Source organism: Lissotriton vulgaris, chromosome 4_1 (assembly GCF_964263255.1).
Source record: "Lissotriton vulgaris chromosome 4_1, aLisVul1.2, whole genome shotgun sequence".
In the NCBI taxonomy this organism is placed as follows: domain Eukaryota; kingdom Metazoa; phylum Chordata; class Amphibia; order Caudata; family Salamandridae; genus Lissotriton; species Lissotriton vulgaris.
Window position 1 is genome coordinate 767,166,873 of NC_141691.1, and position 25,457 is coordinate 767,192,329.

The 25,457-nt window shown below is 43.9% G+C and overlaps 1 pseudogene; it reads left to right on the forward strand.

Moving 5' to 3' along the window:
* The first annotated feature begins 10,211 nt into the window (after window positions 1-10,211).
* Window positions 10,212-11,378, forward strand: LOC147722564 (uncharacterized; annotated as a pseudogene).
* The last annotated feature ends 14,079 nt before the right edge of the window (window positions 11,379-25,457 follow it).

Genomic DNA, 25,457 nt, shown 5'->3' on the forward strand with positions numbered 1-25,457 from the left:
CCCAACACCTCAAGGGTCCTATTAGACAAACTTGAGAAACTCAAGAAAAAACAGATTCACACTGATCTCCATGCCCGTATGCTAACAGAATACTTTAAATATTATGTAATTCCCCTTGGACTCCAATTCCGCAATATCCTAGCAATATTCATACAAGACCCCAATTTTTGAACTGGCTCTAGTCATCTGGCAACTACCTGTTCCAGACATTGGATGGTCATAGGCATTGATACAGCCATTGAGCACAGCCGAAAGGAACCTGAAGAAATGGCAGAGATAGAAAAACGTATTCTTGCCAATTCCACCATCACTTACGCTAAAAGTTTACTTGACCAAACCAACAGTACCTTTGCTACATTCAACACTTTTGAGCAAAACCAAAAAAATAAACTAAATACAAAAATGCATAAACAATTACAACAGGAAGACTACATACCCTTACTTACGTGAGACCTTTTACAACACCCCTTACCAGCCCCCCAGAAATAAGAATTGGGGTAGGTACAAAAACAATCAGACCATCACCTTTTCAGATACCTCAAACATTTCCATTGAAGACTCAGATCCCGGTGAGGGCCACAGCACAGAACGTAATCAAAATAGACCTCATCCACAACTACTCCTACCTACCGTTTTTTTAGGAGTGAAACGTGGACACAGCAGAGGGAGAACCAGATCAAATTATCAATATCAATACATGGTGAACGCCAGACTCACTGCAAATTTTACCAATGGAGGTTTGAGGAATAAATACACAAATTAGTGAAGTGGACCCCTCTAGCATAACTCCTAGTTTAGCCTGCCAGTTCAATACCATCTCTTGTCCCATATTTAAATTTCACTTCTCAGCAAGGGTCTTTTGTCCCTGCTGACCATAGCAATGTCTTCAAACTCCAGGAAGACTTATTACGTTTCTTCTGGTACATCAGGCTCAAGCCTTTCTTCTCAGACAGGCCACCAACAGACAATTCTAAAGAGCACCTGTTATGCCCCCCTCTACCTTCCTCCCTCCGGCAGCTACCGTGCCTCCAGAGATACTCACCCTTGAGCAACTGGTATACATGAAGTTAAGGATGAATGAACACCATCCTGAATTTGTCCTATACTATCTCCCCCTGACCAAAAAACTTGCCCTTACCAATCTACCTGACAACCCCCACATAATTATAAAACCAGAGGACAAGAGGGTAAGTATAGTTGTTATGGACACTGACAAATATGACACCGAAATCATGAGACAACTCGTCAACGAAACACACTACCAGTCCCTCCTGACTGATCCTTTACTCAACATCTGCAGACAGAAACAAGAGGTTACCAATCAGGCTTTACTCTCAGACATTATTTCCAAAAAGGAACACACCTTTCTAAACAACCCTCACCCCTCGACCCCAGTCATCTATGTCCGTCCCAAAATTCATAAAAATACCACAAATCCTCCTGACTGCACAATATTCTCTGGCTGGTGCTCCATCTTGGCAAATACATCGATGCCATCCTGAAAGAATTTGTCCTCCTCAGGGACACCTTTATCTGAGTTTGCACCGACCTCATCAACATCATCGAGGATAGACCATTTAATGTCCAAACTGACCTCATGGTCGACTCAGACATTGAATCCCTGTACACCAATATTCCCCACAATGAAGGTTTAACAGTCATCCAGAACATCCTTGATACCTGTCCTAGACCCACATTAACCCCTACAGAATTCATAATGTACTGACTCCGCATTACCCTAAGTAACAATACCTTCCTGTACAAAGACATATTTTACCTACAGGTCAAGGGAGTCTCGAAGGGAGTATGCTTCGCTCCAATTTTACGATCCTCTATGTCCACAATTTTGAAACCACGCATATTCTATCCACAGCAAACCCTTTTCTCAATCTAATTGTCCAATGGTGGAGATATATTGATAATATCCTTCTACTCTGGCATTACACAACCGACAACTTGTCGGCCTTCATCACTTGGCTCAATGACTGCTAGTCTCACCTCAAATTTACATCGGATTCCAGGACCAATGAACTACCTCTCTTGTACCTCACCCTTCACGTTGAGGATGGCTCCATCGGAACATTACTGTTCAGTAAATCCACGGATCGAAACACAATCCTACTTCACTCCAGTTACCATCCCTGTGGCCTCGGGGATGGTTATCCGTATGGCCTGTTCCTTCACATTCGAAGGAGCTGCAAATGGAAAAACATTTGTCTGAGAATCTGACCAACCGTGGATAAATGTAAATGTGTGAATGTAAATGTGTTTCGATTTATATAGCGCAACAGTTTAACCCAGGGGTCTCAAGGCGCTTGCATAGGGAACCCGTCCTGGTATTCCCCTGTGAGATACACCGGCCAGGTATCCACAAGGTGAAAGCCAGGCATCCCGCCGCGAGAGGCGGTAGTGGAGATTAAGCAAGCTATTGCCCAGAGTGTGACCCCGTGAGTCGAGTAGACACCGGAGCGAGAATTGTCGACACAATTTTGAGCCCGAGACCCGCCGAGGCGGGGAATCGAACCCTGGTCCACGGCCGATCTCAGCTTCCGGGTCTGCCGCCTCTAACCACTGAGCCACACTTCTCCACATACCCAAAACCCAAAACACCTAATTATCTGTGCCTGCAAACGAGCATGGTATTGCCATAGGAATATTTTCCTCTCACCTTACCCTAAAAGTGCCAACTCACGCATCCTGATTGTCTCTACTTATTGCCCATCAAGCAACAAAGCAGTGAAATTATTAAAAAGAATTGTCAAGTTCTCGGTACACAAACAATATTTCTGGAACCCCCACTATTCTCCTACAAAAGGCCCAACAATCTACCTGACCAACTAAAACAGGATATCACCTTGCCTGATAGAAACAAGCATACAACATGTGTCACCCGTATTGGGCCATTATAAATGCCAAACATGTGCGGTCTGTGCCCTCACTATCAATAAAAAAGAATTCATAGCCAAGGGCCATATTTACCAACTAAAACCATTCTCCAATTACCGCTCCAACAATGATCAAACAGAGTATTATGCAACACAAGAGGTGGTAAAATGAATCACTGTTTTTTCTTAAAAATGTACCGCCCTCCTTGCCTTTACGTATAGTTGTAAACCTGTGGTCTCATACCTTCGGCCACGACCAATTTATTTACACAACCCCAAAATCCTTTCAGTGTCCTTTACTCTTTTTCTTTTTCTTATTCCGCCTGTTAAATCATCGTTTCTGATCTCCTAACTTGCCTGAGAACCGGCATGTTACCCATCCTCCTCTGTATTCCCTGGGGGCACTGGATGGTTACGTATCTCTCCGACCCAATCCTCTCTCCCAGCACGTGACCCACCATTCCACGTAAAAACATATTCTGGACACTGGTTTTGCCCCAGCATACCCTGACCCTTCTAACTGCACTCACGTGCTTCACTCACCCTCCGGACCCAGAAGTTTGCTGTGCACTGCCTAACAATTCAAACCCAGTTACCCAACCCAACGAGTGGTAACTGCTACAACCACTGATTTGATCCGTTATAGGTCACCTTTGATCTCACTTACACAATTCAGTATCACGTATCTGTCCTTAAATATTTTTATCTGTACAGCTTGCCCTCACGCCTCCCCTTCCCAGTTGATGTCCCTTCCCGACTCACATCGAGGTTTCTTCCCATGGACAAATTCAATTCTTGCCTTGGCACTGTAAGCAACAGGAGGGTTTTTGTCCTCAATACACTCATTCCCAGCATGCACCATGGACCTCACGTGTCCCTACTGGTAAGCCCTTTTCTTCTTTCGTGAGCAGCACCCTTAGGTTCGATTACCTCATTCCTTGCTGGTATTCCTTCATATGTTAAATTCTTTCCCCCACAGACCTATCCTGGATGGCTTAACTTGATTCCCCCAATCTCTCTGGCTCCTCGCGTCCTTCCCAGGGATTTCTATTGTGATTACTGCCTTTTACAATTTGCCTCATGTCATGCTGAAACTAAGCCCTGTGGATGCACCCTCATTACTCTTACTCCTCCATTACAGGCCCAGCCTGGATTCACCTTATTTGATTTGCTCCTCTCTGACTGGCTCTACGCAACCTTCCAAGGTGGCACTTTTCTCCCTCCTTTACTGACGTTTCACTTTTACCTTCACTGGTACGTCCTGGTTCTTACCTCTCCCCTTTTTCCTCTTACTCCCCTATACAGCACTTACCTTATTCATGTAACCCAGTCCAGATGATGACCTAAAATTGTACAGATTAAAGCGCTGTTGACCCTTCAGCTTAATTGTGGATGTTACTGTGGTCTCCGTAAACAGTTGAACCCCTTTCTGTAAAATTATCTGGTAACTGTTTTCGTGACCTTCAACTTAATTGTAATTCTGCACTGTGTTGTGTCACTGTGCCGTTCACCTTCATGAGTACGAATGTGCACACCTACAATTTGGTTACTTGTACATTGTAATGTAGTTCTGATATAACTACTTGCATTCCAGATAATAATTGCCTCATTTTCCACTTTCCTTTGTAGTCTCCCTTTTTTACCCTCTCTCTCATATTGATTTGTTTTTCCAATCTGTATCTACCTTACTTAAATGATTACCGGTTGAGTCATTGTTTCTTATTTATACTTTTAGAAAGTTGGCATTTTTTTTACTTTAGCCATTTGGTGCCTGCAGCCTGCCTCTGGTCACATGCCTGGGCTGGGTGACAGTTGGGCTTTGTGTATTCTTCCTAGACACACACACAAAATAGGAGCTTAGGTGTGACTTGATGACAGTATGGGAGGGAGGAGCAGGGCACAGCCTCACTAACACATGAATAGACTGTGCCCTGTCCACACACAAAGGACTGCATACCCTCCTGTAGTGTGTATAAACCCAGTGCAGGAAGGGCAGGGACTCTGAGCACTCCAAAGGCTTGTGTTTAAAGTCTTCCTACTTCAAAGGCACGACTGGGCTTAAGTATTGAACCTCTGACACCACCACTTCAGTACATGTCTGGACCTGTGGATATTCTGCCAAGAAGAAGGACTGCTATGTTGCTGAAAGACTATCACTCTGCTGGACTACTACTCTCAAAGAACTGCTGCCTTGCTGTGATGGCCTACTTCCCTATTGACTGGAGAGGAAGAACTGGACCTAATACCTATCTTGAACCCAGGACCCCAGAATGACTCTAAGTGCTAATCTGCTAGCTTCCTGATCTGAGCCTCAGACACATAACAGGCTCCCCACAGCTCCTGGACACGTCTTCACCCAGGTTACTATTCAATGGCCTGAAAACATCACATTTCATTTTATTACATTTCAAAATTCGAAGACTATACATTAATGTGACAAAGTATAATATGTGGGTGCGCTCTACAGGTGTGACTTTAAGACCTCCCTACAAATAAACTTCGATTTCCGCTACATCATATACATGATACCTTAGACAATATTGGCTCCCCTTGAAACAATTCTCTTCTCACCTCTGTCACTGATTTGCAGGCCACCATTCATAACAACAAACCTTCGCAGTACTTTTCTTACCTAGTGTCTCTGTCATTGCCACAGAATTGGCTGAACATTTCATACCAGCTTCACTTGAGATAAATAATGCCTTATTCAGAATGAGCACAATCCTGGGTGCCCTTAAAATAGGATATGCCTCACCACCCCACAAGATGCCTAATGTATGGTCTTTTTGCAAACTATCCAACTGTCACAGGGCTACATTTTCTTGTCTCGATAGTAGAGCATTGGTTTGTAACCCAATTTAATAATTTATTTTCTGAGAGCAATCTAATAGGAACCTTTCACGCTGGTTGTCACAGAATCATCAAAGACCTCTAAACCACTGTTGCAGCTCCTGGCATTTCTCAGATTGAATGAAGAAAAACCCTGCTCACCAACCTTCGTAAGCCACTTATTGCACTCATTAAAGCCGTCCTCTTCCCTACAGATGGGTTCCTACTTATATGAAGAAATTGAGTTGAATGACACGTACTTAAATCACTTCATTGATTTCTAGAGGAGTCACACTATCTTTACAATCTTGTATATCGCACCTATAATGTTGTATAGTTAAATTCTAAAACTCAAAAAACTTGAACTCATTGGAACTAGCTGAGCTATAAGACTTCCTTTTCTTTTCAAACTCATACCTATTCAGTTCAGGAAAACATCTATCCTAGGCAGTGTCAAAGGATTTTGGGCCAGATGTAGGTCGCCCAATACCGGTCGGTAACGGCCGAAATTACCGAATTTCGGCCGTTACCGACCGGTATTTGCCATTTGGAATGTAGGTGGCATGGTTTTAGGATTCTGTATTTAACCGAATCGGTAACTTAAGGAATCGATAAATTACCAAATTCTTAACATACCAATTCGGTAAATTACTGAATCCTTAATGTAGGAAGCACTCAAGTGAGTGCTTTTCACATTTACGGATTCGTTATTTACCACCAACTACAAGTTGGTGGTAAATAACGAAAACCGTTACAAAAGCAATTTTGTGCTTTTTTACCAGTGCTGTGTGGCAGACATACATGCCCTTAAGGCATGTATGTGTGCCACATGTGCACCCATGCAGGGGTGCAACAAGGTGTCAATGTGACCCCATGCCACCTTTGTAAGTCTACCCCCTATTACCGATTCGGTGTTTTCCGAATCAGTAATTCTCATAGGAATGAATGGGGAATACCGAATCTTTAAATACTGAATCGGTATTTACCAAATTTTACCGATTCAGTAAAATTTACTGAATCATTACCAATTCTAAAATACCGAATCAGTAAATTCGGTATTTTAGAATTGGTAAATGATATTTACCTACATCTGGCCCTTAATGTGAAGACCGGAGGCAAAGATTATGCAATCCTCTTTATTGCGCCACCCACAGCAGCATCTCCAAGAACATAGAACACAACAAAGTTCTTTAGAACATAACAAAGAGCCAGAACCTCGATGACTCTTCCTTCTTTTTTGCTGTTGCCCAAGAGATAAGTCTTGCATGCGTTCACTCTCTTTTAGATTGAATAACAAATGTTATGTATGTGAGATTATAATGAGTTTGATGCTTGTTTCTTATTAATTGAATGTTTTATGCCTAAAATGCTTAGTATTTCATTAGTAGATAATAGTTTCTGAAGCATAAATGACTTGGAATTTAAATAGTAGCTCGTATTTTCATATTTATTAGTTTTTCTTTTTTTTTAAAAAAGTTTTTGAAAACCTTTATTGGGCATCAGTAAAAGAACAAATACGGGCCCACAACCATCAGGCCGGCCACAGATACTCATGAAGCACCAGAGCATGCAATACGGCGACACAGTAACACATTATTACCTTAAGCAAGCATTTAAGAGTTACACTGTAAAGCATTGTGATACCATGTCCCAGGAGCAATGAAGGTTAATTTTAAATTTTGTTGCAGCTATTAAGTTTGACTTGTCCATTTTTTAAATTTTGAAAGAGAAACAATAGGCTAAGAAAGCAGAGTCCGTGCAGGCGTAACATGACATTAGCGACAAATTCACCACGTAATCTGACAACCCAAAAGTCAAGTCCCCCCAGGCGGTATGGCAGCTAGAAGCGTGTGCAGTAGGGGTATCAGACCTAACATCCCACCCAATGTCCACCGCCACCCTCCCCCTAGCAATCCCAGACACGGACCCAAGATAGAATAAAGAAGAAAAAACAAAAGCGAAGAGAAAAAATAAGGCACCATAGAAACTGAAACCAAGAAACTAAAATCCCATCCCCCAACCCCCCACCCTACACGCATGCAGAGGCTACGGCCTAACCCCCCCCCCCCCCTCCCCCAGCAGTGTGTCTGTCGCCCAATAAACCCGAAATATAGAGCAAGAAAGAACAGAGAGAAAAAGAAAAAAGAGTACTATAATATCCAAAATATAGAGAGTGAGAAAAGAGCATCCTAATCTACAACTCCCATAGAACACAAATGAGTCGAGAGGAGGGCCAATTCTATATGCTCCCGGTCACCCCAGTCACAGGTACATCTTCCACCTTAAATATACAGTACAATAGCAAGTATCAATGCTAATACAGATGGGGAAAGTCATCTCGCAGTGTGCATCTGAAACATATGTAAAACAGACCCAGCCCTGTCTCCGCCAGCCAGTAAGCCGATAGTAAAGAAAAGCAGCCTAGCCCTGACCCGATCGTGGATGCATCCCTGAATACACTCCCCGAGGAAAGCCCGCCCCCTCAGAAACAAAGAGACAATATGGCCACATAGAGGGAGGGGGCGACTCAGGAGCGCAAAATGGCCGTCGACAGTCACCATGAAGTCCTTTGTCAACCATGAAAAGTTCCTCCGGGACATCTTGAGAGCATAGGCACCGCAGTGGAAAGAGCGAGGGCCACAAAGAAAGAGCCATCGAGGGGGCCAGAGGTTGCTTAGCCGGCTCCCGAGTCAATAACGATGGTGAAGGAAACAATGATTCAGTCCCCGGAGGAGAGGGAAACAAAGTATCACAGGCGGAACTGGCGGACGGACGGCCGCGGGTGCCAGTAGAGTCAATAACAGGCACATCATCACTGTAGGCATGGAGAAACACTGTATCATCACGAAGCACCGGCAAAGGCAGGTCCAAGCCTTGCTGGGAATAGACATTGCGCTCCCGCCCCAGACCGGACACCATTTCGTCAAGTTTCTCACCCAATACGTGGAAGCCATTGCGCGTCGCTGATCGAAAGTCACATAGGGCGGCCAAGATGGTCCCACATGACAGTGGTGGCTGCAGCCCCTTTGTCTCAAAACCCCGAGAGGGTGCATGCGAGCTGGCCCACAGCGCAGGCAGGGTAACACAGTCGAAGGGCAGGGATGGGCGATCTTCCCCATGCCACGAGTCACCAGACAAAGCCATGTTACCGATAATCCAGTGTAGTAGCCGGGGCGGGTGCGGCACGAACAAGCACCAAGCCGGGTCTCCGATGCCACCAGGGTCGAGTTAAATCGAGCACCCGTCACTGAGAGCCGCCTCGTATCAGGCTGATCGCTGGGACAAAGAAGCAGGCAGCCGATGTCGAACAGGGATAACTGAGCGATCTATGCCGCGCACATCCAGCTCCTATCAAAGAGACCGCATCTTCAGAGCGTCTCATCCCAGCAAGCACGTTTTAGGCTCGGCTTGCGATAGACCATGGCAGGCAGTGTAGTCAGGACCGTGTCTCGTGCAAATGGCACCACCTCCAAGTCCCCGGCACCACGCGGGTAGCCCGGCCGCCACTGATCCTCCGAGGTACGGTGGCGCGAGGCAGTGCAGGCGAGGGTCCAGGGCTGCGAGCAGTTTTGCAGATATCTCCGGCCACCGGACAGGCGGAGATCTCGGGGGAACACGGATAAAATCAGCACAACATCCCAAACGTTCCGCCGCCAAAAACCATCAGGATAAGAAGCAGGATGTCGGCGCGGGGCTCAAGGGCTGGTGGAGCCGAGAGCTCACACGTCTGCTCCGGTCGCCATCTTGGCTCCTCCCCCATTTATTAGTTTTTCGATAGTTAAACATAATAACAAGAGTATTTGTATTGAAAATATAATCATGATGTGTGATAGCGTTCGCTTTCGATGAAGTGCTCGGGGTTTTGACTCGAGTTTCGATCTGTTATTTCTTAAGAGGAATATTTTATTATTGTGACTGATTAGACGGGTGAATCCTTTTAGTTAGACCGCGTGACAAGCACGTTGAATGTTTTAGCGAGTGAATTTATTTCTAAATTAGACAGTTAAATTTTATAAATGTTGAGGGACGTTAAAGATTTTAAATGCGGGCTTACCATTCTGTTTGTCGGACACGAGAAGCACATCACAAAGATTGACTGCCATCTGGAGTCAGGCAGGGGAATTTTTTGTGAAAGAGAGACAAATTAGGCATTTTGCGTGCTCTCGCACGTCGCAGTGATGTGTGCGATCGGAACGAGCCGGTGTCTGTCAACTGGAAAATGACAGAACTGCCAGCGCAAGGGGATTTTGATGTTGGAACTAATAATTACACGTTGGAGGTGTTCCTGACCAATTGTGAGAGTCGGAAATATTTATTTGTCGAATTAATTAGCTTACGTTTTAGTGTTTAGTGGTGTTTGGTATTACTGAGTTCAGATTGATTTGAAAAATTAGTCTGTGATAAGGTCTCTTGTTTGTCAGATATTTTGGTTTTGTGAGGAAGCTTTTGTTCTGGCTGGTTATGAGTTTAATTGGTGGTAATTTAATTTACTTAACTATGTCTGAGGAAAACGTACGTTCTCAGGACAGTTTGGGCATGGAAGAGAGGATCTCTTTAATATTGAGTAAATTTGCCTCAGAACCAGATTGAAAATTAGAGAAGAAATTTGATGAGTTGAGAAGAGGTAGTGGCCATCCATCCCAGGATGAGCACTTTTGGTCCCCAGGAAAAGGTCCAGTATTAGATAAAAAGACTGGGAAAGTGAGTAGGAAAAGAAAGAATGTGGAAGATGATGGTTTTAGGAGCAAAAAAGCGAAAACTACCTACCCAGATTCAGGATTTCGCAAGCGTGCAAGACATGGATGTGTCGAGGACACACAAGGGGACCTTGATAGAGGTCAGAGTGGTAGGAGACATACTACCATCTTATGTGATGAGTCTTTGGGTAGTGCGGAGATTGAGTTAAGTTGTTCCTCTGCCTTTTTTCAGATATTGAAATAGTGGATAAGGGGAAGCATGCAGAGGCAAAGTCTAAGGATAAGCCTAATGAAAAAGTTGGGGTCAAGGACCCATTAGGTGAGTCAATGTTTGACCCAATATTGTTAAAGAACCCATTATCACCTGAATGGAGCCCGTCTCCTCATGTTGCTGAATACGTCCAGTTGTGGCTGAGGGAGCAAATTCCAAAGGATGTGAGGTTGAGGCTCCGTTCTGAGTGTCCAAGACCAAGACTGTTGAGTAAAATTGTTTTGACGCCCGACCTAGATGTAAAAATAATTGCGTTCATCGGGAAGGGTGGAAGAGATCCAAAAATGGGTTTGGATAAAAGGTTGAAGATGTGTCAGGACAGACTGCTGGATCTCACTGGTCCACTTACAAAAATATTTGACATGGCCGAAGAGGCCTATTTTGGAAAGAAGTTACTGGATGTTGAGGAGCTTAGGGAATGGATTCAAAGGGCGGTGTGTTTGTTGGGGAATGCAATCACCACGAATTTTGGTGGAAAGGAGAAAGAGTATCTTCCTTAAAATTGATCCCAAGTTTGCTGAATTAGCAAACAATGAAGATGGATTGGAGGCAAATGGGATGCTTTTTGGAGAGGCTTTCATTAAAGAAATGAGCAAGTATGTGGGTGCTTTTAGTTCTCTGCAGAAGTCTCAGAGAGAAATTAAGAAGGTCTTTGACCGTCGTGTTTTTGGCTGGGCTGGTAGAAGTCGAGGTTGATTTTCTGGCCAAGGCCAAGGTATCACAAGGGCCTCGTTTTCTAGGGGTTTTAAACCCTACAACTATAACTATCAACAACAGTCTGGATATCATCCGAGGAATTTCTACACTCAGAAAGAAAGAGGGAATTCACGAGGGAACAGGAGATCAAGAAGATGTTAACAAGGGACCCATGGGTTCTACAAACTGTCTTGGGCTATCGAATAGATTTCATAGAAGTACCAAAACAAAATCATTGCCCTCCAATGATAAGATTTGATTCGGCCCTGTGAGAGATTGGTAGATAAAGAAGTAAGAGAGTTGGTAATAAAAGGAGCAATTGTGTAGAAATTGGAAACGTGTGTGGGTTTTGTAAGCAATATTGTCTTATCAGAAAAGAAAGGGAAAGGTATGAGGCCTGTGATAAACTTAAACAATCTGAAAAATTGGATAGAGTACCAACATTTCAAGATGGAGGGCATGCATATGTTGAGGGATGTACTTCAAACATGGGATAGGATGACTCTGCTGGATTTAAAAGACGTGTATCTAACGATATCAATATGGTCAGAACAGTAGAGGTTTCTGAGGTTCGAATGAGGAGGACAGTTATGGAAGTTTGTTTGTTTCCCCTTTGGGCTCTCATCGGCCCCATAGTGCTTCACCAAAATCCTGCATCCAGTTGTTGCCTTTTTGGGAGAGAGGGAGATACGCGTGATAATTTACTTAGACAACAGCTTAATTATGGATCAGGAGAATGGGAGAGTGGCAGATCATACGAAACTAGCTGTGGACCTTATGGAGAGTTTGGGGTTTGTAGTAAACAGGGACAAGTCTTGTCTGTCCCCGAGTCAGGAAACACAGTTTTTAGGGTTCTTGATAGACACAATTCAGGGTCAGTTGAGGTTACCATTGGACAAGATAAAGAAGATGAGGAAAGAAATTCAAAGGGTTTTGTCAATAGATGTTATCTCTTTGAGAATGTTAGCGAGGATTATAGACCTGTTACCATCGACTATTCAGGCTATTTTTCCAAGACACCTGAATTATCGTGCACTTCAAAGATTGAAGAGCACTCACTTAAGGCATGGGATGAAATATTCACAGGAGATTACTCTTTCTGGCGAGGCCAGATCAGACCTCAATTGGTGGCTAAAGAATATGGAGGCAAGGAATGGGAAAGCAATTTTCGGATCGAATCCGGAATTAATGATAGAGTCAGATGCAAGTTTATCTAGTTGGGGAGCTTGTTGTGGTGCAACTTCGACAGGAGGTATGTGGACCTTGAAGAAAGGGAATTGCACATAAGTTGTTTGGAATTGTTGGCAAGGGCAGAGTTTTACGAAAGACAAAGCCAAGTACTCAGTATTATTGAGGATGAACAATGTCTCAGCAGTGAGATATATGGGGTCCGAAATCAAAGGATCTAGCGGATCTTGCAAAAGTGTTTTGGGATTATTGTTTGAATCAGAATATCTTTTTTCAAGCGGAGTATATACCAGGTCAGAAGAATATGCAGGTGGATTGGTATTCAAAGAATCAAACGGATTCCAGCAAATGGATTCTACATAGGTCGGTGTTCTTGAGAATAATGGAGTTGTGGGGGCCTTGTTATGTGGATCTGGTTAGGAACAGGTAGAAAAGACAGCTGGAGATGTTTTTCAGTTGGCGCCCGGATCCGGACTCGGCTAGGATAGACATTTTCAGGCAGGATTGGAGGGGTCTTCGTCTTTATGCTTTTTCCCCATTTGTTTGGATAACCAGGGTGAGCTTGATGGTGCGCAAGTGGAAGGATTGCATAAATTGGCACGTTTACACAGGCGCGGTAAAGAGTGGGATCGAACTGACGATCTCCTCCTTGGCCGCCATCTTGCTGGAGGTTCAAGGTTAGCGTTCTAGCTGCCCTGACCTCCCGCCCTAGATTGCATAAATTGGCGCATTTACAAAGGCGCTGTAAATCTATAATTTGCAACACCTCTTGAGGCGGAAAGCCTGGAGGTTGTGGCGCTATCTGTTGTATTTTAATCATTGGACCACTTTGAAATTGTTTTGGTGCATTTTATTCTGTTTAAGCCTCACAGGTTCCTCCCCCACTTAGAGCCAATTTGAAGCTGAGAGTGGGATCGAACCGACGATCTCCTCCTTGGCCGCCATCTTGCTAGAGGTTCAAGGTTAGCGTTTTAGTTGCCCTGACCTCCCTCCTCCCCATAGCATAAATGGCGTCATACACCCGTAGGCGCAGCGGGCGCGCCAATTGCGTGCCGAAGGCGCGCCAAAGGCAAGCCTGTCTGCGCCCGCCGTGCCGGGATCGGGCCTAGGGCCATAATCCCTGGCCATTCCTACTTTCAATTATGCCAGCAAGTAATATATATGAAGGAACGAGTAAGGAGAAAACTAATTCTGGTAAAAACACGTGTTTCAATTGGAAGTATAGCTCCAAGCAGTTGAGAGACTTGAGAATACCCATACAGAAGGCTTGTACGTTTTTACATCTAGACGTTGGAATTGCCTCCTGCCGGAACTGTGGTTTATCCACAACGATTAGACAAAGAGGGAAGGAAAGGAAATACCCAAAGGGAAATCTACCACAACAGAACGTTAAAATGCTCTCGTTCTTGAGCTTAAATTGTAGATCATTACCCAAGCAAAAATATGAAATTTTTAATCTACTGGTGGAGGAAAACCCAGACGCCCTCTTTCTGACCAAAACATAGCTCCAAGAGAGCTCAGGGCCGGAGATTGCAGTGGCCGTGCCTGATAATTATGCAATTGTTAGGCTCAACCGTTCTAATAAATTAGGAGGTGGCATAGCCTTTCTCTTTAAAAAAGAATATAGTTGTAAGTTTACAAGACTCGCAATCGTCAAAGGGGAGGCGTTTTTTTTTAAGCTGGCGATTACCCCTAAATTCACATTTTCCGGTTTGCTGGCATATCGTCCACCAAGCTCAGCTCTGGACTGGATGACGACCCTACCTGAGATTATAAGTCCCCTGGTACTGTCAGCTGCCAATGTTTCTCTCCTCTGAGATTTTAATATACATTTGGAGAACTTAGCCTGTACCATCATATCAAAATTTATATCGGACCTATCTGCCCAGAACATGATGTTATTAAAAACAGGAGCAACTCATAGTGCATGCCATTTATTAGATCCTATTATTTCCAACATTAGGGATGTCAATGTTTTACCAAAAACAACAATTGATGGACAGAATGCAGAACAATGTCATACATTAACCCCAGTACAGAGATCTGGGCCTAAATCCATCGTTTTTTTGCACTCCACACCACCCCAGTTCAGACATGGCCATATGCAAATCAGCCTTGACCCTGTGCGTCATGGGAACAGTCCAGCCCGAACTGCCAAGCCATGTCTTTCCTGGACCGGAATCAAGCATCCTAGGACCGGTTACTGGCTATCAACCGTCATCAGCCAGGATAGCTTGACTCCAGTGGTGTGGAGAGCACGGGACTCACGTCTGAGCATACCCTTCCCACTCAGGATTACAAATGCAAAAACAAGAGTTGATGGGCAGAATGCAGAACAATGGCATACATTCACCCCAGTACAGAGACATGGGCCTAAATCCATCGTTTTTTTGCACTCCACACCACCCCAGTGTTTGATTGATTCAGATGCTCCGTTCATCACCACCTCCTTTTGTACCGCTTTTGGCCGCCATAGGTGTGGCAGGGTATGCTCAGACGTGAGTCCCTTGCTCACTTTGCCACTGGATTTGGGCAAGCCGGGCTGAAGATGGCTGGAATGCCAGAAACCGGTCCTCGACAGCTTGTTTCCGGTCAAGGTAAGGCATGGCTTGGCAGTTTGGGCTGGACTGTTCCGATAAGGCACAGTGTCAGACTGATTTGCATATGGCCATGTCTGAACTGGGGTGGTGCGTAGTGCAAAAAAACGATGGATTTAGGCCCAGATCTCTGTACTGGGGTGAAGTTATGAGATTGTTCTGCATTCTGTCCATCAACTGTGGTTTTTGCATTTCTCACCCCGAGTGGGATGGGTATGCTCTGACGTGAGTCCCATGCTCTCCACACCACTGGATTCAAGCAAGCTGGGCTGAAGACGGCTGGAATGCCAGAAACCGGTCCTCGGAAGCTTGTTTCCAGTCCAGGGAAGGCATGGCTTGGCAGTTCGGGCTGGACTGTTCCCATGAGGCACAAGGTCAGACTGATTTGCATATGGCCATGTCTGAACTGGGGTGGTGTGTAATGCAAAAAAACGATGGATTTAGGCCCAGATCTCTGTACTGGGGTGAAGTTATGAGATTGTTCTGCATTCTGTCCATCAACTGTGGTTTTTGCATTTGTCACCCCGAGTGGGATGGGTATCCTCAGATGTGAGTCCCATGCACTCCACACCACTGAATTCAAGCAAGCCGGGCTGAAGACGGCTGGAAGGCCAGAAACCGGCCCTCGGAAGCTTGTTTCCGGTCCAGGGAAGACATGGCTTGGCTGTTCGGACTGGACTGTTCCCATGAGGCACAGGGTCAGACTGATTTGCATATAGCCATGTCTGAACTGGGGTGGCAGAGTGGGCTAAAGAACGGTGATGGATTTAACCCAGATCTCTTGACTGGGTGTGAGTGTTTGATTGATTCAGATGCTCCGTCCATCACCACCCCCTTTTGTACCGCTTTTGGCCGCCATAAGTGTGGCAGGGTATGCTCAGATGTGAGTCCCTTGCTCACTTTGCCACTGGATTCAAGCAGGCCGGGATGAAGACGGCTGGAATGACAGAAACTGGTCCTCGGAAGCTTGTTTCCGGTCCAGGGAAGACATGGCTTGGCAGTTCGGGCTGGACTGTTCTCATGAGGCACAGGGTCAGACTGATTTGCATATGGCCATGTCTGAACTGGGGTGGTGTGTAGTGCAAAGAAACGATGGATTTAGGCCCAGATCTCTGTACTGGGGTGAATGTATGACATTGTTCTGCATTCTGTCCATCAACTGTGGTTTTTGCGACGCTACCAAAGGTGAGCACAGGTTAATTAAATGTGTGTTTGTGACATACCCTGACTACAATTGTTGTTACTATTTGATAAGGTCTTCCACCTCAGTCAACCAGGAACACAATTTTTAACATTAAACATTCACAACAACCCACACATACATGCATATGTGTATATCTTAAGTGCAAGAGTCCCAAATAATCAGAAAATAAGGTAAACATTTGAGTTTTTAGTAGCTTCCCAAATTCTGAGTAAAGGACTTCTTCCTTGGTCTGCTGAGGCAGCTGGTTCCATGTTTCACTGTAGAAACTGACAACGCCCTATCACCAGTATGAATTTTCAGGAGATTTTTGGAATTCTCAGTAGAAGCCAGTTCTTAAGTCTCAGTGATACAGATGGAGTATACTTTGTAAATTTATTTTGCACAAATATTGGCCCTGTTTTTGGATTCAGAGCTAATGAAGCTTAGAAAGGTAAGGCACAATTGTGTGCTTCCTGTTAAGGCCTAACATACGTTTGCTGGCCATGTTCTGAACTTTTTGAAGGGCCACTAATAGATGCTTAAGTAACTCTACATTCAGGGAGTTTCTGGAGTCCAAACATGATATAATCGCTGCTTCAATCACTGTCTTCTTATAATCTATGTGCAGAAGGAGCAGATTTTTTAAAGGTTTTCAAAATTATAAAATGGGTGGCAGCAACTTTGTGATCTGAGGGGTAAGAATAAGTAGAGAGTCAATAATAGCTTCTGAATGTGTCACTGTTTTGAGGGTGTATGTGCTGGACACATGTTATTTGGCCACCAGTTAGTCGTGGAGCTCTGTAGATCTTTGTCCACTACGAGCAATTCGCTCTAAGCTTTGCTGATGTGGAGTCCATATTGTGCCATCAAATCTGTTACTGCTGGCACACACCTTTAAAAGCTGTCACAAGTATCTGCATCATCTCTTCCCAATAGGACCATCAATTAAGTACTTTCTACATGACAACAAAAAGTGAAACCAAAGAACAAATCAGTGAGGCCAAATGTCTTGCTCATTAAGTAAACATTGTGGACATTAGCGATGAAACCTGTGGAAAACCACAGAAAATCTTCTTAGCTGGAGATTTAAATTAACGAAGGAGTACTGTTGCTGATCTCTGCTTCAGAAAAAAGCTCAACCAGCTTGAGACACTTTCCTCCATCCCATCTCCTCCATTCTGCTCACAGTATGAGGTTGGAGACAGTGTCATAAGTAGCAGAAAGATTAAATAGGAGGCAAGATGGCCGCCGAGGCGCTGTGGGAGTAAGTCGCACTCAGACCCCTCTCCTGCTGATGAGTTAAACTCCAGGCGCTAATGGAGAATTGCAAGCAGTATGCAATCCACAGTTTTGATTTACCGCGGAGGCTTCACTAACTTTGCAAATCTATTCAAGAAAACAAAATCGTGGTATTTCAGAATCCTTAATGTATTGATGGCAGAGATGGCCACGCGAGGAAAAGAGAAAACACAGCAGCAATTACCCATGTCGAGCGCTACAAGCAAGGAATCATCTCAAAAGGAATTGAGCAGATCGGGCGCTATTCCTAAAACAAAAGCGCCACCTAACAACAAAAAGATAACCCCTACGGTCTCCACCTTAACAAAGACACAGCTTCGAAAACTGGAGCAAGCCGGCGAAAAAGAGAAAATGCTGAACCAAAACAAAGACATGAGAAGCGCTAGCAACGCGCCAGGGACACGGGATGCAGCGGAAAGAAAGAGAAACGATACCGTGTATCGGCAGCCTTCAGTGTCCGAGGCTTTTGGTGCCAGGGTGAGGGCGGAGGCACCGGGAAGCCTTGGAGCGCCAGGAACTGTGCAAGACGCGCCAGTCAAGCCGCCCGCAGGCTCAGCTCAGAACGTCCTCGAGGACGCAAGCCAAAGCGTTGCCAAGCAACCAGAATCTACGGAGCTCACGCTTCCCGCGGAGCCTTCGGCGGAGCATCAGACAGCAGCGCAGGCACAGTCAGACGGCGGCGCTTTGGATCAAGTACAGACGCTGGAGCTACAGGACCACGACCACGACCCGGCTCAAGAGGTGAGAGAGGCAAGCAGTGGGGGTATGATTTCAAATACAGGGCAAATGCTCGAGGCCCTTAAAGAGGTAGAAGATGAAATTCGGGAAGAGCAGCTACAGGCCAAAGACAAAGAGAATATTGCACAGGAGACATATGATGGCAATATGGCAGGGGCGGTTTGCGCTGAAGGGGCTGAAGGGGCTGATGGCGATGGGTTCTTCTCTATCCCAGAGGAAACAGAGTCAGAATCAGAGTCAACATTAGCAAGTAGTGAGGAGGAAAAAGACTTATCAGGCTCACTCTCAAGCTCTGAGGATAGCGACTCTTCTAGAGGGAGAGGCACGCAAAAGAAGCGCAAAACAGCAGCTAGAAGAGCGGGCTCTCCCCAGAACATGCATAGGGGAACAACTAAAAGGCTAGTATGGGACTATTCCGCTATCTCTAGTATATATAAGGAAGATGAAAAAGAGTCACAAAACGATGGAGGGAAGCTGGACTTAATGTTTGCCACACTGAAACAGATACAAATGGAGGCAAGGGCTGAAAGCCGAAGAGCCAGACATGACACAAAAAAAATCCAAGCATCAATTAGGAAAATAAATAAAAAATTTGAAGGTGCAGGAAAGAGTCATCGAAGTGGAAGAAAGAACTGGCCGCTTAGAAGACGAAGTAAATGAGTGGCAAGCGTCTAAAGAGGGACAGACTAAGGCCGTGGAAGATTTACAGTGGAAGGTGGAGGATTTGGAGAATCGCCAGAGACGCAATAATGCTAGACTCCTGGGAATTGAGGAAGGGATTGAAGGCCAAGATCCCAGAGGCTTTGTGGTCAAGTTGCTAAAGGGAGCATTCCCGGAGGTACCATGGAACTGGGAACAAGAGGTGCAGAGGGCCCATAGGTATCCACTCTTTGTAAGAAAAAATCATAAGGAAGGCTCGGGAACACTACCCAGGGCTATGCTAGTATTTTTTGGAAACTACCTGGCAAGACAAGAACTTATGGAGAGAGCCAGACCTGATGCCAAAAAATCGGTGGAAGGGGTAACTTTCTTTGCGAGACCTGACTTTTGTCACATAACAGTGGAGAGGCGTTGGAGGCTAAGACAGCTGATTAATGAGTTTCAGTCCCATGGAGCAGAGGCATATTTAATGTTTCCGGCGAAATTGAAGGTCATAGTAGCAGGTCGAACTAGAATGTTCTTTTCTGAAATAAAAGCGGGAGAGTTTTTGACAGAATTAAAAGAACAAAGGGGGGCCAGAAGGAAATAATTAAGGATACCTGACTATGCCTGATAGGAAAATGTAGTAGGTGATAAGAGGGCAGGGGAGGGGGGGCGACTCTACAGTGCTAAGCGGACACGCATAGGTCAGGGATGACCTATTTGCCTGTCACAGGGGGGGAACTTTCGGGGTGGGGGGCTTCAAAGGGGGGGGAGAGGGAAGGGAAGAAGTCATGGGTGAAAGGTGGTGGTGTAAAATAATACAGATTTGTAAAGTTTGGAGTGTAGCACTTAAAGAATGCATGGAAAAAGACAAAAAAGTAGATGTGGAGCTGGCAAATCCTAAGTTAGAACTATGGCAGTTAGGATAATGTCGATTAATATCTGTGGGCTGAATAATATGGAAAAAAGGCAGAAGTTATCTTCATTGCTGCGATACTGGAAAATAGATATAACCTGTATACAGGAAACACACATAGCAGCTGAAGAAAAGTTCCTACTTGGCCAAATGGGATTTGAGATTCTTGCTAGCACAGGCCAAGAGGGAAGAAACAAGGGGGTGGCAATTCTGGCCAGAAAAGGAGTAGCCCAAATTAAAAAGAAAAAAGAGGATTCTGATGGAAGATGGGTGATACTAGACATAGAAACAGCTATGGGAAGATGCACTTTGGTCTCGCTATATGGCCCAAACGAAGATGATCCGGCATTAGTAGATTTTATTGATAGGGAGTTGGCCTTGTGTCCAGAGCCAGTGATCTGTTGTGGGGATTTCAATATCAATGGGCTGAATGGAATATTAGATGCAAGTGGAGGTATATATCAGGGAAGGAAAAAAAAGGTGCATAAAGCTGTACAAAACCTCGCTAGATATAATGCGCTGGTGGATATATGGTTGGAATTTAATCCATTAGGCGTTGGCAGTACTTTTTATTCAGCGCCACATCAAACAGTAGCTCGACTGGACTACTTCTTTATCTCTAGCTCTTTAGTCAGCAGGGCTAAAATAGAATGTCTCCCAAGAATAATGTCGGATCATAACCCGTTGGTATTAAGCCTAGCAACGACACAAAAAGCAGGGAAAGCTAACTCAACATGGACATTTGAGAGAGGCTTGTTGAAAGAAGAGGATTATATTGTAAGGATGAAAGAATGGATGACTCAATTTTGGGATATAAATAGATACTCAGCCCCGGCAGATATGGTCTGGGACAGTTTTAAAGCGGGAATAAGGGGAGAGACACTGAGCTATACATTACGAAGAAATAAAAAAGAAAAGGAAAAGGTGGAAGAGGAAATTAGAACTCTGACAGAGCTGGAAAATATGCTATTAGATGCAATAAAAAGACAAGAGCCCATCGACCAGATTTTAGTGGCTATAGAGGCGCAGAAGGCGGAAACAGGGACTACCTTGGCACAAAAAACAGCAAGAAAATACCTAGCAAATAAAGAAAAATGCTATGAATATAACGAGAGGGTGGGGCACTTGCTTGCAATAAGAACTAGACAAACGTTAGCTGCAGGCGAGATTAAAGAAATTAAGGACGGCAATGGGGTAATCGTTAATAAAGTTGAAGAGGTACAGGAGGTGTTCAGAAGATTTTATGAGAGGCTTTATGAGCAGGATAAAAATGATGGAGAGATAGAGTTGAAAAGCCTGGAATATCTAAGGGAAAGTTTACAAGAGGGATTGAGCATAGAAGAAAGGGACAAATTGGATATGCAGCTAACGGTGCAGGAGATAAGGGATGCAATATTCAGCTTACCCTCTGGCAAAGCAACAGGCCAGGATCAGATCCCGGTAGAATTTTATAAAACTTTTTGGGAGGCACTAGCTAAAGATATTTGGTCAATCTGCTGCCTGGCACAGGGAGGCAGAATAGTTCCTCAATCTTGGGCGGGCGCTGATATAATTGTCATATTAAAAAAAGATAAACCCCCCACTGAGCCGGGCTCCTACAGATCTATCACTCTGCTCAATGCCGATGCAAAAATATTCTCTAAGGCATTGGCTAATAGATTGAGTAAGGTGATAGAGAGGGTGGTGTCCCCTACACAGCATGGGTTTATACCCGGCAAAGGAACTACCGAACATATTAGACAGCTGATTACTATTCTGGATGCTGAAGCAGCCTTGGGGGACCCTGTCGCGGCTATCTTTTTGGATGCTGAGAAGGCTTTTGACAGGGTCTCTTGGGTCTACCTATGGAAGGCTATGGAGTGGGCTGGTATTGGTCGAGGGTATATAACCGCAATCCAGGCACTATATAAACATCCTAGTGCTAGGATACGCATTAATAGATCATATTCCAACGCAGTACAGATCAGACGGGGAACTAGGCAGGGATGTCCAGCTTCACCTCTATTATTCGCAATTTATTTAGATCCCTATCTGAGAAGGCTTACAAAAAATAGGTGGATTAAGCCAGTTTTATTGCATGGAAAGAATTATAAAATATTTGCTTACGCAGACGACGTGGCTGTTATAACATCTACACCAGAGGAGTCACTGGCCGAGATAGAACAGGAGGCAAGAAAATTTGGAGAGGTGTCGGGCTATTCAATAAATAAGGGAAAAACACAAATAGTTCAGAATAGACATACTACATTCATAGATGCAAGAGTTGTCTCAGATACAAAATACTTGGGTATTAAGGTGACAACGGATTTGGAAAACTTAGTAGAGATAAATATGGAACCATTACTAGACAAAGTCAAAACCAATTTGGAGAGGGTCAATAACTTACACTTGACTCTCATGGGTAGAATTAATTTTGTTAAAATGGTTACTTTTCCAAAATTTTTATATTTGTTTAGGGCAATTCCACTCTTTATTGAAGGGATATGGTTTAATAAAATAGAATCAGTAATAAATAAACTAATTTGGGCACAGGGGAAGACACGTAGGGCATACCGCTTTTTAACTCTATCACGAGAAAGGGGAGGTTGGGGAGCACCTGATTTTAGATTTTATTACTGGGCAACAGCTCTACAATACTCCAAAGGACTATTAGGTGGAAGTGCTCAGGAGGAGGAGGAGGGAAGAAAGGGTCCGGCTAATGTATATGAAGCCCTCTTAGGTAAAGCGGCAGAAAACGCCTTAGTAACAACAGTGGACTTCGCATACTTTAAGCACACAAAATTTAAGACCCTGAGTGCGATCTATAAAGTTTGGAAAGCAATTAGGAAAAGACTGGGACTGGGAAGGTACAACAGGTATCTAAGGCTTTATATGAATAACGATCTTCCAATGGAAATCTTCCGTGACACAGTTATGAGGGAATGGGACGTAAAAGGGATTAAGAAACTGGGGGATCTAATGGATGCAGAGGGGGCAATTTTAACATTCCAAAATATACAGCAAAGATACAACATAGCTGGGAATAATTTCTTCAAATACCTTCAAGTGAGGAGTTACTTTCACACAAAAACAGGGGGTGTAGGAGGGATGAAGAGATGTAGGATAATGGAATACCTGGGAAGCAGCCTTGCATGCTCAATAAGACAGCTGTATGCAGAGCTCCAAGTCTATAAGATAGACGATAGAGAAAAATACAGTAATAAATGGAGAGAACAGGTAAAGGCTCGACCGGAAGACTTACAAACTTCCTTAGATTATGGTCGAACTATTTTATGCTCCGCGACACTGCAAACTCAACATTATAAAACAGTTTACTCTTTATATTTCACACCAGCCAGAATAGCCAGCTGGGGCGGCTCCTCTGGAATAACGTGTCCAAGGTGTAATTCTACAGAGGCTAATATAACACATATGTTTGCAAACTGCCCACAATTGTATACTCTAAAACTGGCGATAGAAGAGTTTCTGGATAAATCACTGGGAATACAAACAAAACTAACTGAGGAGCTGATAATCTTGGGGGTAAGCCTAGATGTAAATACAACCTATCCAGAATTTTTATTCATGGTCACTGCAGTATTTAGGATAATTGTAGCTAAAGCATGGAAGGAGAAATCAGCACCGTCGTTTCAGACGTGGGTAGCAAGACTACTATCTACATACAACCTGGAGAGGGCCATATACGATAGAAGAGGAAGGAAGGCAAAAGCTCTGGGGGGTAAGATATGGCTACCTATTGAGAAATGGAAATGCAGGAAATCTGTCTCTGATAGTAGGTGAGAAACTTGTTAACTTTATAAGTTTTATGGAGAGAACGTAGGACGCACTATTTTGAAGTTTAGTGGTTTTTGTTGCCTCTCTTCACGATTGTTTTAAATATGTATTTTGGTTCTCTTCTCTTTTGTTTTGTTTATTCTTTTTTGTTTTGTTTACTTGTTTATTAATACAAATCTGTATTTGTTGCAAATGACTGTGTAATGTTGTAAACACACCGGATGTAAAAGAAAAATGTGGGGGGGGAAAAAACTTTGTCTGAATAAAGATATTTAAAAAAAACAAAAGATTAAATAGAATAAACACATGTACATTGCATTCGATTCACCCAGCATTTTGGTCATTTTTGGTAACCCTCACAAAGATGTTCGCCATGATATTAACTGCATACTGTTTGCAGAAATAAGCCAGGGTATGCTCAGCCTGAAACTTATTGAGAAATCTGTGAGAGTCAAATTCATTCGACACTTGCTGCACATTGCAATGCTTCTGGTAGAAAGACCTACATGCTGTACAATGTAATCATCCAGATGGCAGGGCGGTGACAAGTGGTGCTCAGGGATGCTGTGCTTTTGGATGTTTTTGGCTTAGTGTTGTTACATTGTATTCACATGGCTTTCCAGGGTCGTAGTTCGTGACCGAAAGTACATCCTGGTCACATTGCCTTCCAGAGTCTACTTTTGTGGGTGATGTCAAATTCTGGTCACATGGTCTGGAAGTGATGTAATTTCTGGGGTATGTGAACTGGATGTGCCGTCACTCCACAGGGCAGGAAAAAGGGGGAAGGCTTGGGTCCTGTCCCTGGCCGGCCTGGACCACTCTTATAGAATAAACAAACAAAGGAGCCGTACAGTGTAACTTTTTAGAAACAAATGCACACCTAGTATAATGAATTGCTAGGCTGAAAAACCATTTGTGTTTAGTCACTTATTTTTTATGAAAGATTATAAACCAAGTTTTTTAGCATCAAAGGATACACCACCACATTTACAGAGGTTCACAAATGCATTGAATAAACCATACACAATACATTCAATCAAATGATACACATATAGACAATTGTGATAACAATAAATATAGACAACTGTGCAAGGCCTCAACAAATTACGTCATTGAGGCACCAATCCTGAATAAAAATTGAACAAGTGGACTGACAAGATGAAGAACTAGCCTACTTGTTTCACCCACACCAAAATACACAGTGAATTTGTCACATGGTGCGAGAAATAGGAAGACACATAAACTATACAACAGTGTAGAAATGTGTAAGTTCTATTCCTATTACGCCCTAGTGATTTGGTATCTTGGTGGAGCTGGACGCCGACGCTCCACAGGGGCAGGTCTGATGGGCCTGGAATACCAGATGTGGACGATGTAGCATTTCTGGACTGTTGCACCTGTCACTTTTAAGGCTGATCCAAGTCATGCATCCTTATAAAGTTCTTTTAAACAGCTTCAGATTGGAAAGGTGATATGATTACCATCCATGGTGAAATATATGGTGATCAGCTATTTTGTTTTACGTGCACAGATGCCCAATGGTGTATCAATATATTATTTGGTAGAGAATTGTAAATTGTGCGAACTGCAGACCAGGAGCACTTTGCATACATCGCATTATATTCTGTCGATATTGCACAGAACGTATCATTGCATGTCTATAGGTAATAGGTATCTATTGTGTTTCACAACAATTAAGCCCAGCTGTTCATCACCTGCCAGACATACATTTTCATTTTTCT